The sequence below is a fragment of the Callionymus lyra genome, chromosome 2 (assembly GCF_982586985.1).
Source record: "Callionymus lyra chromosome 2, fCalLyr1.hap1.1, whole genome shotgun sequence".
Lineage (NCBI taxonomy): Eukaryota > Metazoa > Chordata > Actinopteri > Syngnathiformes > Callionymidae > Callionymus > Callionymus lyra.
Window position 1 is genome coordinate 42,287,495 of NC_141819.1, and position 12,031 is coordinate 42,299,525.

General features: G+C 45.8%; 11 non-coding genes across 11 annotated transcripts; all 11 read right to left on the reverse strand.

The window, feature by feature from the left end:
* Nucleotides 1–851: 851 nt before the first annotated feature.
* trnad-guc (transfer RNA aspartic acid (anticodon GUC)) lies at nt 852–923 on the reverse strand. The gene has a single exon. It is a non-coding gene; the product is annotated as a tRNA-Asp (tRNA).
* A 978-nt stretch (nt 924–1,901) lies between these two features.
* On the reverse strand, nt 1,902–1,973 carry trnad-guc (transfer RNA aspartic acid (anticodon GUC)). The gene has a single exon. It is a non-coding gene; the product is annotated as a tRNA-Asp (tRNA).
* Nucleotides 1,974–3,479: 1,506 nt separating this feature from the next.
* trnad-guc (transfer RNA aspartic acid (anticodon GUC)) lies at nt 3,480–3,551 on the reverse strand. Its single transcript has one exon. It is a non-coding gene; the product is annotated as a tRNA-Asp (tRNA).
* A 980-nt stretch (nt 3,552–4,531) lies between these two features.
* Nucleotides 4,532–4,603, reverse strand: trnad-guc (transfer RNA aspartic acid (anticodon GUC)). The gene has a single exon. It is a non-coding gene; the product is annotated as a tRNA-Asp (tRNA).
* Nucleotides 4,604–5,583: 980 nt separating this feature from the next.
* Nucleotides 5,584–5,655, reverse strand: trnad-guc (transfer RNA aspartic acid (anticodon GUC)). Its single transcript has one exon. It is a non-coding gene; the product is annotated as a tRNA-Asp (tRNA).
* A 980-nt stretch (nt 5,656–6,635) lies between these two features.
* Nucleotides 6,636–6,707, reverse strand: trnad-guc (transfer RNA aspartic acid (anticodon GUC)). Its single transcript has one exon. It is a non-coding gene; the product is annotated as a tRNA-Asp (tRNA).
* A 980-nt stretch (nt 6,708–7,687) lies between these two features.
* On the reverse strand, nt 7,688–7,759 carry trnad-guc (transfer RNA aspartic acid (anticodon GUC)). The gene has a single exon. It is a non-coding gene; the product is annotated as a tRNA-Asp (tRNA).
* Nucleotides 7,760–8,739: 980 nt separating this feature from the next.
* Nucleotides 8,740–8,811, reverse strand: trnad-guc (transfer RNA aspartic acid (anticodon GUC)). Its single transcript has one exon. It is a non-coding gene; the product is annotated as a tRNA-Asp (tRNA).
* Nucleotides 8,812–9,791: 980 nt separating this feature from the next.
* Nucleotides 9,792–9,863, reverse strand: trnad-guc (transfer RNA aspartic acid (anticodon GUC)). The gene has a single exon. It is a non-coding gene; the product is annotated as a tRNA-Asp (tRNA).
* Nucleotides 9,864–10,843: 980 nt separating this feature from the next.
* trnad-guc (transfer RNA aspartic acid (anticodon GUC)) lies at nt 10,844–10,915 on the reverse strand. The gene has a single exon. It is a non-coding gene; the product is annotated as a tRNA-Asp (tRNA).
* Nucleotides 10,916–11,895: 980 nt separating this feature from the next.
* trnad-guc (transfer RNA aspartic acid (anticodon GUC)) lies at nt 11,896–11,967 on the reverse strand. Its single transcript has one exon. It is a non-coding gene; the product is annotated as a tRNA-Asp (tRNA).
* Between the last annotated feature and the right edge of the window lie 64 nt (nt 11,968–12,031).

Below are 12,031 nucleotides of genomic sequence, written 5' to 3' on the forward strand. Positions count from 1 at the left end.
ACTGCTTCGGGAGAAAGAAGACATGGACCAATAGAAAAACATTCTGGCAGGGCTAGTGGCGCAACGGATAACGCGTCTGACTACGGATCAGAAGATTCTAGAGTGATAGCAAAAGGTTGGGTCTCCTGCCGAGGTTCATGAACCTTGTGGACCATATTCTTTTGATTGAACTTCTTTGTATTGAGATGAGGATCTCAGAATAGGCTGGCAGAGTAGATAGCACGATTTAGATGGTGGCCCACACAAGGCTTTTATTCACTTTCGATAGTTCTCAATCTCCAAGAAGAGATAGCAGATGGGAAGATCAGTGAAAAATGATAGAGGCCTCCCCGTCGGGGAATCGAACCCCGGTCTTCCGCGTGACAGGCGGAGATACTGTCCACTATACTTACGAGGATTGGACTCTATTGTAGAGCACAGAAGTGCGTCACAAAATACGTCCTGGAATTATTTTCAGATGTGCCAAACCTAGCCTACCCAAGGATTTGCAGTGTAGAGAAAACAAAACAGTTTGCTGCTGCCATTAACTGCTTCGGGAGAAAGAAGACATGGACCAATAGACAAACATTCTGGCAGGGCTAGTGGTGCAATGGATAACGTGTCTGACTACGGATCAGAAGATTCTAGAGTGATAGCAAAAGGGTGGGTCTCCTGCCAAGGTTCATGAACCTTGTGGACCATATTCTTTTGGTTGAACTTCTTTGTATTGAGATGAGGATCTCAGAATAGGCTGGCAGAGTAGATAGCACGATTTAGATGGTGGCCCACACAAGGCTTTTATTCACTTCCGATAGTTCTCAATCTCCAAGAAGAGATAGCAGATGGGAAGATCAGTGAAAAATGATAGAGGCCTCCCCGTCGGGGAATCGAACCCCGGTCTTCCGCGTGACAGGCGGAGATACTGTCCACTATACTAACGAGGATTGGACTCTATTGTAGAGCACAGAAGTGCGTCAGAAAATACGTCCTGGAATTATTTTCAGATGTGCCAAACCTAGCCTACCCAAGGATTTGCAGTGTAGAGAAAACAAAACAGTTTGCTGCTGCCATTAACTGCTTCGGGAGAAAGAAGACATGGACCAATAGACAAACATTCTGGCAGGGCTAGTGGCGCAATGGATAACGTGTCTGACTACGGATCAGAAGATTCTTGAGTGATAGCAAAAGGGTGGGTCTCCTGCCAAGGTTCATGAACCTTGTGGACCATATTCTTTTGGTTGAACTTCTTTGTATTGAGATGAGGATCTAAGAATAGGCTGGCAGAGTAGATAGCACGATTTAGATGGTGGCCCACACAAGGCTTTTATTCACTTCCGATAGTTCTCAATCTCCAAGAAGAGATAGCAGATGGGAAGATCAGTGAAAAATGAGAGAGCCCTCCCCATCGGGGAATCGAACCCCGGTCTTCCGCGTGACAGGCAGAGATACTGTCCACTATACTAACGAGGATTGGACTCTATTGTAGAGCACAGAAGTGCGTCACAAAATACGTCCTGGAATTATTTTCAGATGTGCCAAACCTAGCCTACCCAAGGATTTGCAGTGTAGAGAAAACAAAACAGTTTGCTGCTGCCATTAACTGCTTCGGGAGAAAGAAGACATGGACCAATAGACAAACATTCTGGCAGGGCTAGTGGCGCAACGGATAACGCGTCTGACTACGGATCAGAAGATTCTAGAGTGATAGCAAAAGGGTGGGTCTCCTGCCGAGGTTCATGAACCTTGTGGACCATATTCTTTTGATTGAACTTCTTTGTATTGAGATGAGGATCTCAGAATAGGCTGGCAGAGTAGATAGCAAGATTTAGATGGTGGCCCACACAAGGCTTTTATTCACTTCCGATAGTTCTCAATCTCCAAGAATAGATAGCAGATGGGAAGATCAGTGAAAAATGAGAGCCCTCCCCGTCGGGGAATCGAACCCCGGTCTTCCGCGTGACAGGCGGAGATACTGTCCACTATACTAACGAGGATTGGAATCTATTGTAGAGCACAGAAGTAGGTCAAAAAATACGTCCTGCAATTATTTTCAGATGTGCCAAACCTAGCCTACCCAAGGATTTGCAGTGTAGAGAAAACAAAACAGTTTGCTGCTGCCATTAACTGCTTCGGGAGAAAGAAGACATGGACCAATAGACAAACATTCTGGCAGGGCTAGTGGCGCAATGGATAACGTGTCTGACTACGGATCAGAAGATTCTAGAGTGATAGCAAAAGGGTGGGTCTCCTGCCGAGGTTCATGAACCTTGTGGACCATATTCTTTTGATTGAACTTCTTTGTATTGAGATGAGGATCTCAGAATAGGCTGGCAGAGTAGATAGCACGATTTAGATGGTGGCCCTCACAAGGCTTTTATTCACTTCCGATAGTTCTCAATCTCCAAGAAGAGATAGCAGATGGGAAGATCAGTGAAAAATGAGAGAGCCCTCCCCATCGGGGAATCGAACCCCGGTCTTCCGCGTGACAGGCGGAGATACTGTCCACTATACTAACGAGGATTGGACTCTATTGTAGAGCACAGAAGTGCGTCAGAAAATACGTCCTGGAATTATTTTCAGATGTGCCAAACCTAGCCTACCCAAGGATTTGCAGTGTAGAGAAAACAAAACAGTTTGCTGCTGCCATTAACTGCTTCGGGAGTAAGAAGACATGGACCAATAGAAAAACATTCTGGCAGGGCTAGTGGCGCAATGGATAACGCGTCTGACTACGGATCAGAAGATTCTAGAGTGATAGCATAAGGGTGGGTCTCCTGCCAAGGTTCATGAACCTTGTGGACCATATTCTTTTGGTTGAACTTCTTTGTATTGAGATGAGGATCTCAGAATAGGCTGGCAGAGTAGATAGCACGATTTAGATGGTGGCCCACACAAGGCTTTTATTCACTTCCAATAGTTCTCAATCTCCAAGAAGAGATAGCAGATGGGAAGATCAGTGAAAAATGATAGAGCTCTCACCGTTGGGGAATCGAACCCCGGTCTTCCGCGTGACAGGTGGAGATACTGTCCACTATACTAACGAGGATTGGACTCTATTGTAGAGCACAGAAGTGTGTCAGAAAATACGTCCTGCAATTATTTTCAGATGTGCCAAACCCAGCCTACCCAAGGATTTGCAGTGTAGAGAAAACAAAACAGTTTGCTGCTGCCATTAACTGCTTCGGGAGAAAGAAGACATGGACCAATAGACAAACATTCTGGCAGGGCTAGTGGCGCAACGGATAACCCGTCTGACTACGGATCAGAAGATTCTAGAGTGATAGCAAAAGGGTGGGTCTCCTGCCGAGGTTCATGAACCTTGTGGACCATATTCTTTTGATTGAACTTCTTTGTATTGAGATGAGGATCTCAGAATAGGCTGGCAGAGTAGATAGCACGATTTAGATGGTGGCCCACACAAGGCTTTTATTCACTTTCGATAGTTCTCAATCTCCAAGAAAAGATAGCAGATGGGAAGATCAGTGATAAATGATAGAGGCCTCCCCGTCGGGGAATCGAACCCCGGTCTTCCGCGTGACAGGCGGAGATACTGTCCACTATACTAACGAGGATTGGTCTCTATTGTAGAGCACAGAAGTGCGTCAGAAAATACGTCCTGCAATTATTTTCAGATGTGCCAAACCCAGCCTACCCAAGGATTTGCAGTGTAGAGAAAACAAAACAGTTTGCTGCTGCCATTAACCGCTTCGGGAGAAAGAAGACATGGACCAATAGACAAACATTCTGGCAGGGCTAGTGGCGCAATGGATAACGCGTCTGACTACGGATCAGAAGATTCTAGAGTGATAGCAAAAGTGTGGGTCTCCTGCCAAGGTTCATGAACCTTGTGGACCATATTCTTTTGGTTGAACTTCTTTGTATTGAGATGAGGATCTCAGAATAGGCTGGCAGAGTAGATAGCACGATTTAGATGGTGGCCCACACAAGACTTTTATTCACTTCCGATAGTTCTCAATCTCCAAGAAGAGATAGCAGATGGGAAGATCAGTGAAAAATGAGAGAGCCCTCCCCATCGGGGAATCGAACCCCGGTCTTCCGCGTGACAGGCGGAGATACTGTCCACTATACTAACGAGGATTGTACTCTATTGTAGAGCACAGAAGTGCGTCACAAAATACGTCCTGGAATTATTTTCAGATGTGCCAAACCTAGCCTACCCAAGGATTTGCAGTGTAGAGAAAACAAAACAGTTTGCTGCTGCCATTAACTGCTTCGGGAGAAAGAAGACATGGACCAATAGACAAACATTCTGGCAGGGCTAGTGGCGCAACGGATAACGCGTCTGACTACGGATCAGAAGATTCTAGAGTGATAGCAAAAGGGTGGGTCTCCTGCCGAGGTTCATGAACCTTGTGGACCATATTCTTTTGATTGAACTTCTTTGTATTGAGATGAGGATCTCAGAATAGGCTGGCAGAGTAGATAGCAAGATTTAGATGGTGGCCCACACAAGGCTTTTATTCACTTCCGATAGTTCTCAATCTCCAAGAATAGATAGCAGATGGGAAGATCAGTGAAAAATGAGAGAGCCCTCCCCGTCGGGGAATCGAACCCCGGTCTTCCGCGTGACAGGCGGAGATACTGTCCACTATACTAACGAGGATTGGACTCTATTGTAGAGCACAGAAGTAGGTCAGAAAATACGTCCTGCAATTATTTTCAGATGTGCCAAACCTAGCCTACCCAAGGATTTGCAGTGTAGAGAAAACAAAACAGTTTGCTGCTGCCATTAACTGCTTCGGGAGAAAGAAGACATGGACCAATAGAAAAACATTCTGGCAGGGCTAGTGGCGCAACGGATAACGCGTCTGACTACGGATCAGAAGATTCTAGAGTGATAGCAAAAGGTTGGGTCTCCTGCCGAGGTTCATGAACCTTGTGGACCATATTCTTTTGATTGAACTTCTTTGTATTGAGATGAGGATCTCAGAATAGGCTGGCAGAGTAGATAGCACGATTTAGATGGTGGCCCACACAAGGCTTTTATTCACTTTCGATAGTTCTCAATCTCCAAGAAGAGATAGCAGATGGGAAGATCAGTGAAAAATGATAGAGGCCTCCCCGTCGGGGAATCGAACCCCGGTCTTCCGCGTGACAGGCGGAGATACTGTCCACTATACTTACGAGGATTGGACTCTATTGTAGAGCACAGAAGTGCGTCACAAAATACGTCCTGGAATTATTTTCAGATGTGCCAAACCTAGCCTACCCAAGGATTTGCAGTGTAGAGAAAACAAAACAGTTTGCTGCTGCCATTAACTGCTTCGGGAGAAAGAAGACATGGACCAATAGACAAACATTCTGGCAGGGCTAGTGGCGCAATGGATAACATGTCTGACTACGGATCAGAAGATTCTAGAGTGATAGCAAAAGGCTGGGTCTCCTGCCAAGGTTCATGAACCTTGTGGACCATATTCTTTTGGTTGAACTTCTTTGTATTGAGATGAGGATCTCAGAATAGGCTGGCAGAGTAGATAGCACGATTTAGATGGTGGCCCACACAAGGCTTTTATTCACTTCCGATAGTTCTCAATCTCCAAGAAGAGATAGCAGATGGGAAGATCAGTGAAAAATGAGAGAGGCCTCCCCGTCGGGGAATCGAACCCCGGTCTTCCGCGTGACAGGCGGAGATACTGTCCACTATACTAACGAGGATTGGACTCTATTGTAGAGCACAGAAGTGCGTCAGAAAATACGTCCTGGAATTATTTTCAGATGTGCCAAACCTAGCCTACCCAAGGATTTGCAGTGTAGAGAAAACAAAACAGTTTGCTGCTGCCATTAACTGCTTCGGGAGAAAGAAGACATGGACCAATAGAAAAACATTCTGGCAGGGCTAGTGGCGCAACGGATAACGCGTCTGACTACGGATCAGAAGATTCTAGAGTGATAGCAAAAGGTTGGGTCTCCTGCCGAGGTTCATGAACCTTGTGGACCATATTCTTTTGATTGAACTTCTTTGTATTGAGATGAGGATCTCAGAATAGGCTGGCAGAGTAGATAGCACGATTTAGATGGTGGCCCACACAAGGCTTTTATTCACTTCTGATAGTTCTCAATCTCCAAGAAGAGATAGCAGATGGGAAGATCAGTGAAAAATGATAGAGGCCTCCCCGTCGGGGAATCGAAGCCCGGTCTTCCGCGTGACAGGCGGAGATACTGTCCACTATACTAACGAGGATTGGACTCTATTGTAGAGCACAGAAGTGCGTCACAAAATACGTCCTGGAATTATTTTCAGATGTGCCAAACCTAGCCTACCCAAGGATTTGCAGTGTAGAGAAAACAAAACAGTTTGCTGCTGCCATTAACTGCTTCGGGAGAAAGAAGACATGGACCAATAGACAAACATTCTGGCAGGGCTAGTGGCGCAACGGATAACGCGTCTGACTACGGATCAGAAGATTCTAGAGTGATAGCAAAAGGGTGGGTCTCCTGCCGAGGTTCATGAACCTTGTGGACCATATTCTTTTGATTGAACTTCTTTGTATTGAGATGAGGATCTCAGAATAGGCTGGCAGAGTAGATAGCAAGATTTAGATGGTGGCCCACACAAGGCTTTTATTCACTTCCGATAGTTCTCAATCTCCAAGAATAGATAGCAGATGGGAAGATCAGTAAAAAATGAGAGAGCCCTCCCCGTCGGGGAATCGAACCCCGGTCTTCCGCGTGACAGGCGGAGATACTGTCCACTATACTAACGAGGATTGGACTCTATTGTAGAGCACAGAAGTAGGTCAGAAAATACGTCCTGCAATTATTTTCAGATGTGCCAAACCTAGCCTACCCAAGGATTTGCAGTGTAGAGAAAACAAAACAGTTTGCTGCTGCCATTAACTGCTTCGGGAGAAAGAAGACATGGACCAATAGAAAAACATTCTGGCAGGGCTAGTGGCGCAACGGATAACGCGTCTGACTACGGATCAGAAGATTCTAGAGTGATAGCAAAAGGTTGGGTCTCCTGCCGAGGTTCATGAACCTTGTGGACCATATTCTTTTGATTGAACTTCTTTGTATTGAGATGAGGATCTCAGAATAGGCTGGCAGAGTAGATAGCACGATTTAGATGGTGGCCCACACAAGGCTTTTATTCACTTTCGATAGTTCTCAATCTCCAAGAAGAGATAGCAGATGGGAAGATCAGTGAAAAATGATAGAGGCCTCCCCGTCGGGGAATCGAACCCCGGTCTTCCGCGTGACAGGCGGAGATACTGTCCACTATACTTACGAGGATTGGACTCTATTGTAGAGCACAGAAGTGCGTCACAAAATACGTCCTGGAATTATTTTCAGATGTGCCAAACCTAGCCTACCCAAGGATTTGCAGTGTAGAGAAAACAAAACAGTTTGCTGCTGCCATTAACTGCTTCGGGAGAAAGAAGACATGGACCAATAGACAAACATTCTGGCAGGGCTAGTGGCGCAATGGATAACATGTCTGACTACGGATCAGAAGATTCTAGAGTGATAGCAAAAGGCTGGGTCTCCTGCCAAGGTTCATGAACCTTGTGGACCATATTCTTTTGGTTGAACTTCTTTGTATTGAGATGAGGATCTCAGAATAGGCTGGCAGAGTAGATAGCACGATTTAGATGGTGGCCCACACAAGGCTTTTATTCACTTCCGATAGTTCTCAATCTCCAAGAAGAGATAGCAGATGGGAAGATCAGTGAAAAATGAGAGAGGCCTCCCCGTCGGGGAATCGAACCCCGGTCTTCCGCGTGACAGGCGGAGATACTGTCCACTATACTAACGAGGATTGGACTCTATTGTAGAGCACAGAAGTGCGTCAGAAAATACGTCCTGGAATTATTTTCAGATGTGCCAAACCTAGCCTACCCAAGGATTTGCAGTGTAGAGAAAACAAAACAGTTTGCTGCTGCCATTAACTGCTTCGGGAGAAAGAAGACATGGACCAATAGAAAAACATTCTGGCAGGGCTAGTGGCGCAACGGATAACGCGTCTGACTACGGATCAGAAGATTCTAGAGTGATAGCAAAAGGTTGGGTCTCCTGCCGAGGTTCATGAACCTTGTGGACCATATTCTTTTGATTGAACTTCTTTGTATTGAGATGAGGATCTCAGAATAGGCTGGCAGAGTAGATAGCACGATTTAGATGGTGGCCCACACAAGGCTTTTATTCACTTCTGATAGTTCTCAATCTCCAAGAAGAGATAGCAGATGGGAAGATCAGTGAAAAATGATAGAGGCCTCCCCGTCGGGGAATCGAAGCCCGGTCTTCCGCGTGACAGGCGGAGATACTGTCCACTATACTAACGAGGATTGGACTCTATTGTAGAGCACAGAAGTGCGTCACAAAATACGTCCTGGAATTATTTTCAGATGTGCCAAACCTAGCCTACCCAAGGATTTGCAGTGTAGAGAAAACAAAACAGTTTGCTGCTGCCATTAACTGCTTCGGGAGAAAGAAGACATGGACCAATAGACAAACATTCTGGCAGGGCTAGTGGCGCAACGGATAACGCGTCTGACTACGGATCAGAAGATTCTAGAGTGATAGCAAAAGGGTGGGTCTCCTGCCGAGGTTCATGAACCTTGTGGACCATATTCTTTTGATTGAACTTCTTTGTATTGAGATGAGGATCTCAGAATAGGCTGGCAGAGTAGATAGCAAGATTTAGATGGTGGCCCACACAAGGCTTTTATTCACTTCCGATAGTTCTCAATCTCCAAGAATAGATAGCAGATGGGAAGATCAGTAAAAAATGAGAGAGCCCTCCCCGTCGGGGAATCGAACCCCGGTCTTCCGCGTGACAGGCGGAGATACTGTCCACTATACTAACGAGGATTGGACTCTATTGTAGAGCACAGAAGTAGGTCAGAAAATACGTCCTGCAATTATTTTCAGATGTGCCAAACCTAGCCTACCCAAGGATTTGCAGTGTAGAGAAAACAAAACAGTTTGCTGCTGCCATTAACTGCTTCGGGAGAAAGAAGACATGGACCAATAGAAAAACATTCTGGCAGGGCTAGTGGCGCAACGGATAACGCGTCTGACTACGGATCAGAAGATTCTAGAGTGATAGCAAAAGGTTGGGTCTCCTGCCGAGGTTCATGAACCTTGTGGACCATATTCTTTTGATTGAACTTCTTTGTATTGAGATGAGGATCTCAGAATAGGCTGGCAGAGTAGATAGCACGATTTAGATGGTGGCCCACACAAGGCTTTTATTCACTTTCGATAGTTCTCAATCTCCAAGAAGAGATAGCAGATGGGAAGATCAGTGAAAAATGATAGAGGCCTCCCCGTCGGGGAATCGAACCCCGGTCTTCCGCGTGACAGGCGGAGATACTGTCCACTATACTTACGAGGATTGGACTCTATTGTAGAGCACAGAAGTGCGTCACAAAATACGTCCTGGAATTATTTTCAGATGTGCCAAACCTAGCCTACCCAAGGATTTGCAGTGTAGAGAAAACAAAACAGTTTGCTGCTGCCATTAACTGCTTCGGGAGAAAGAAGACATGGACCAATAGACAAACATTCTGGCAGGGCTAGTGGCGCAATGGATAACGTGTCTGACTACGGATCAGAAGATTCTAGAGTGATAGCAAAAGGGTGGGTCTCCTGCCAAGGTTCATGAACCTTGTGGACCATATTCTTTTGGTTGAACTTCTTTGTATTGAGATGAGGATCTCAGAATAGGCTGGCAGAGTAGATAGCACGATTTAGATGGTGGCCCACACAAGGCTTTTATTCACTTCCGATAGTTCTCAATCTCCAAGAAGAGATAGCAGATGGGAAGATCAGTGAAAAATGATAGAGGCCTCCCCGTCGGGGAATCGAACCCCGGTCTTCCGCGTGACAGGCGGAGATACTGTCCACTATACTAACGAGGATTGGACTCTATTGTAGAGCACAGAAGTGCGTCAGAAAATACGTCCTGGAATTATTTTCAGATGTGCCAAACCTAGCCTACCCAAGGATTTGCAGTGTAGAGAAAACAAAACAGTTTGCTGCTGCCATTAACTGCTTCGGGAGAAAGAAGACATGGCCCAATAGACAAACATTCTGGCAGGGCTAGTGGCGCAATGGATAACGTGTCTGACTACGGATCAGAAGATTCTTGAGTGATAGCAAAAGGGTGGGTCTCCTGCCAAGGTTCATGAACCTTGTGGACCATATTCTTTTGGTTGAACTTCTTTGTATTGAGATGAGGATCTAAGAATAGGCTGGCAGAGTAGATAGCACGATTTAGATGGTGGCCCACACAAGGCTTTTATTCACTTCCGATAGTTCTCAATCTCCAAGAAGAGATAGCAGATGGGAAGATCAGTGAAAAATGAGAGAGCCCTCCCCATCGGGGAATCGAACCCCGGTCTTCCGCGTGACAGGCAGAGATACTGTCCACTATACTAACGAGGATTGGACTCTATTGTAGAGCACAGAAGTGCGTCACAAAATACGTCCTGGAATTATTTTCAGATGTGCCAAACCTAGCCTACCCAAGGATTTGCAGTGTAGAGAAAACAAAACAGTTTGCTGCTGCCATTAACTGCTTCGGGAGAAAGAAGACATGGACCAATAGACAAACATTCTGGCAGGGCTAGTGGCGCAACGGATAACGCGTCTGACTACGGATCAGAAGATTCTAGAGTGATAGCAAAAGGGTGGGTCTCCTGCCGAGGTTCATGAACCTTGTGGACCATATTCTTTTGATTGAACTTCTTTGTATTGAGATGAGGATCTCAGAATAGGCTGGCAGAGTAGATAGCAAGATTTAGATGGTGGCCCACACAAGGCTTTTATTCACTTCCGATAGTTCTCAATCTCCAAGAATAGATAGCAGATGGGAAGATCAGTAAAAAATGAGAGAGCCCTCCCCGTCGGGGAATCGAACCCCGGTCTTCCGCGTGACAGGCGGAGATACTGTCCACTATACTAACGAGGATTGGACTCTATTGTAGAGCACAGAAGTAGGTCAGAAAATACGTCCTGCAATTATTTTCAGATGTGCCAAACCTAGCCTACCCAAGGATTTGCAGTGTAGAGAAAACAAAACAGTTTGCTGCTGCCATTAACTGCTTCGGGAGAAAGAAGACATGGACCAATAGAAAAACATTCTGGCAGGGCTAGTGGCGCAACGGATAACGCGTCTGACTACGGATCAGAAGATTCTAGAGTGATAGCAAAAGGTTGGGTCTCCTGCCGAGGTTCATGAACCTTGTGGACCATATTCTTTTGATTGAACTTCTTTGTATTGAGATGAGGATCTCAGAATAGGCTGGCAGAGTAGATAGCACGATTTAGATGGTGGCCCACACAAGGCTTTTATTCACTTTCGATAGTTCTCAATCTCCAAGAAGAGATAGCAGATGGGAAGATCAGTGAAAAATGATAGAGGCCTCCCCGTCGGGGAATCGAACCCCGGTCTTCCGCGTGACAGGCGGAGATACTGTCCACTATACTTACGAGGATTGGACTCTATTGTAGAGCACAGAAGTGCGTCACAAAATACGTCCTGGAATTATTTTCAGATGTGCCAAACCTAGCCTACCCAAGGATTTGCAGTGTAGAGAAAACAAAACAGTTTGCTGCTGCCATTAACTGCTTCGGGAGAAAGAAGACATGGACCAATAGACAAACATTCTGGCAGGGCTAGTGGCGCAATGGATAACATGTCTGACTACGGATCAGAAGATTCTAGAGTGATAGCAAAAGGCTGGGTCTCCTGCCAAGGTTCATGAACCTTGTGGACCATATTCTTTTGGTTGAACTTCTTTGTATTGAGATGAGGATCTCAGAATAGGCTGGCAGAGTAGATAGCACGATTTAGATGGTGGCCCACACAAGGCTTTTATTCACTTCCGATAGTTCTCAATCTCCAAGAAGAGATAGCAGATGGGAAGATCAGTGAAAAATGAGAGAGGCCTCCCCGTCGGGGAATCGAACCCCGGTCTTCCGCGTGACAGGCGGAGATACTGTCCACTATACTAACGAGGATTGGACTCTATTGTAGAGCACAGAAGTGCGTCAGAAAATACGTCCTGGAATTATTTTCAGATGT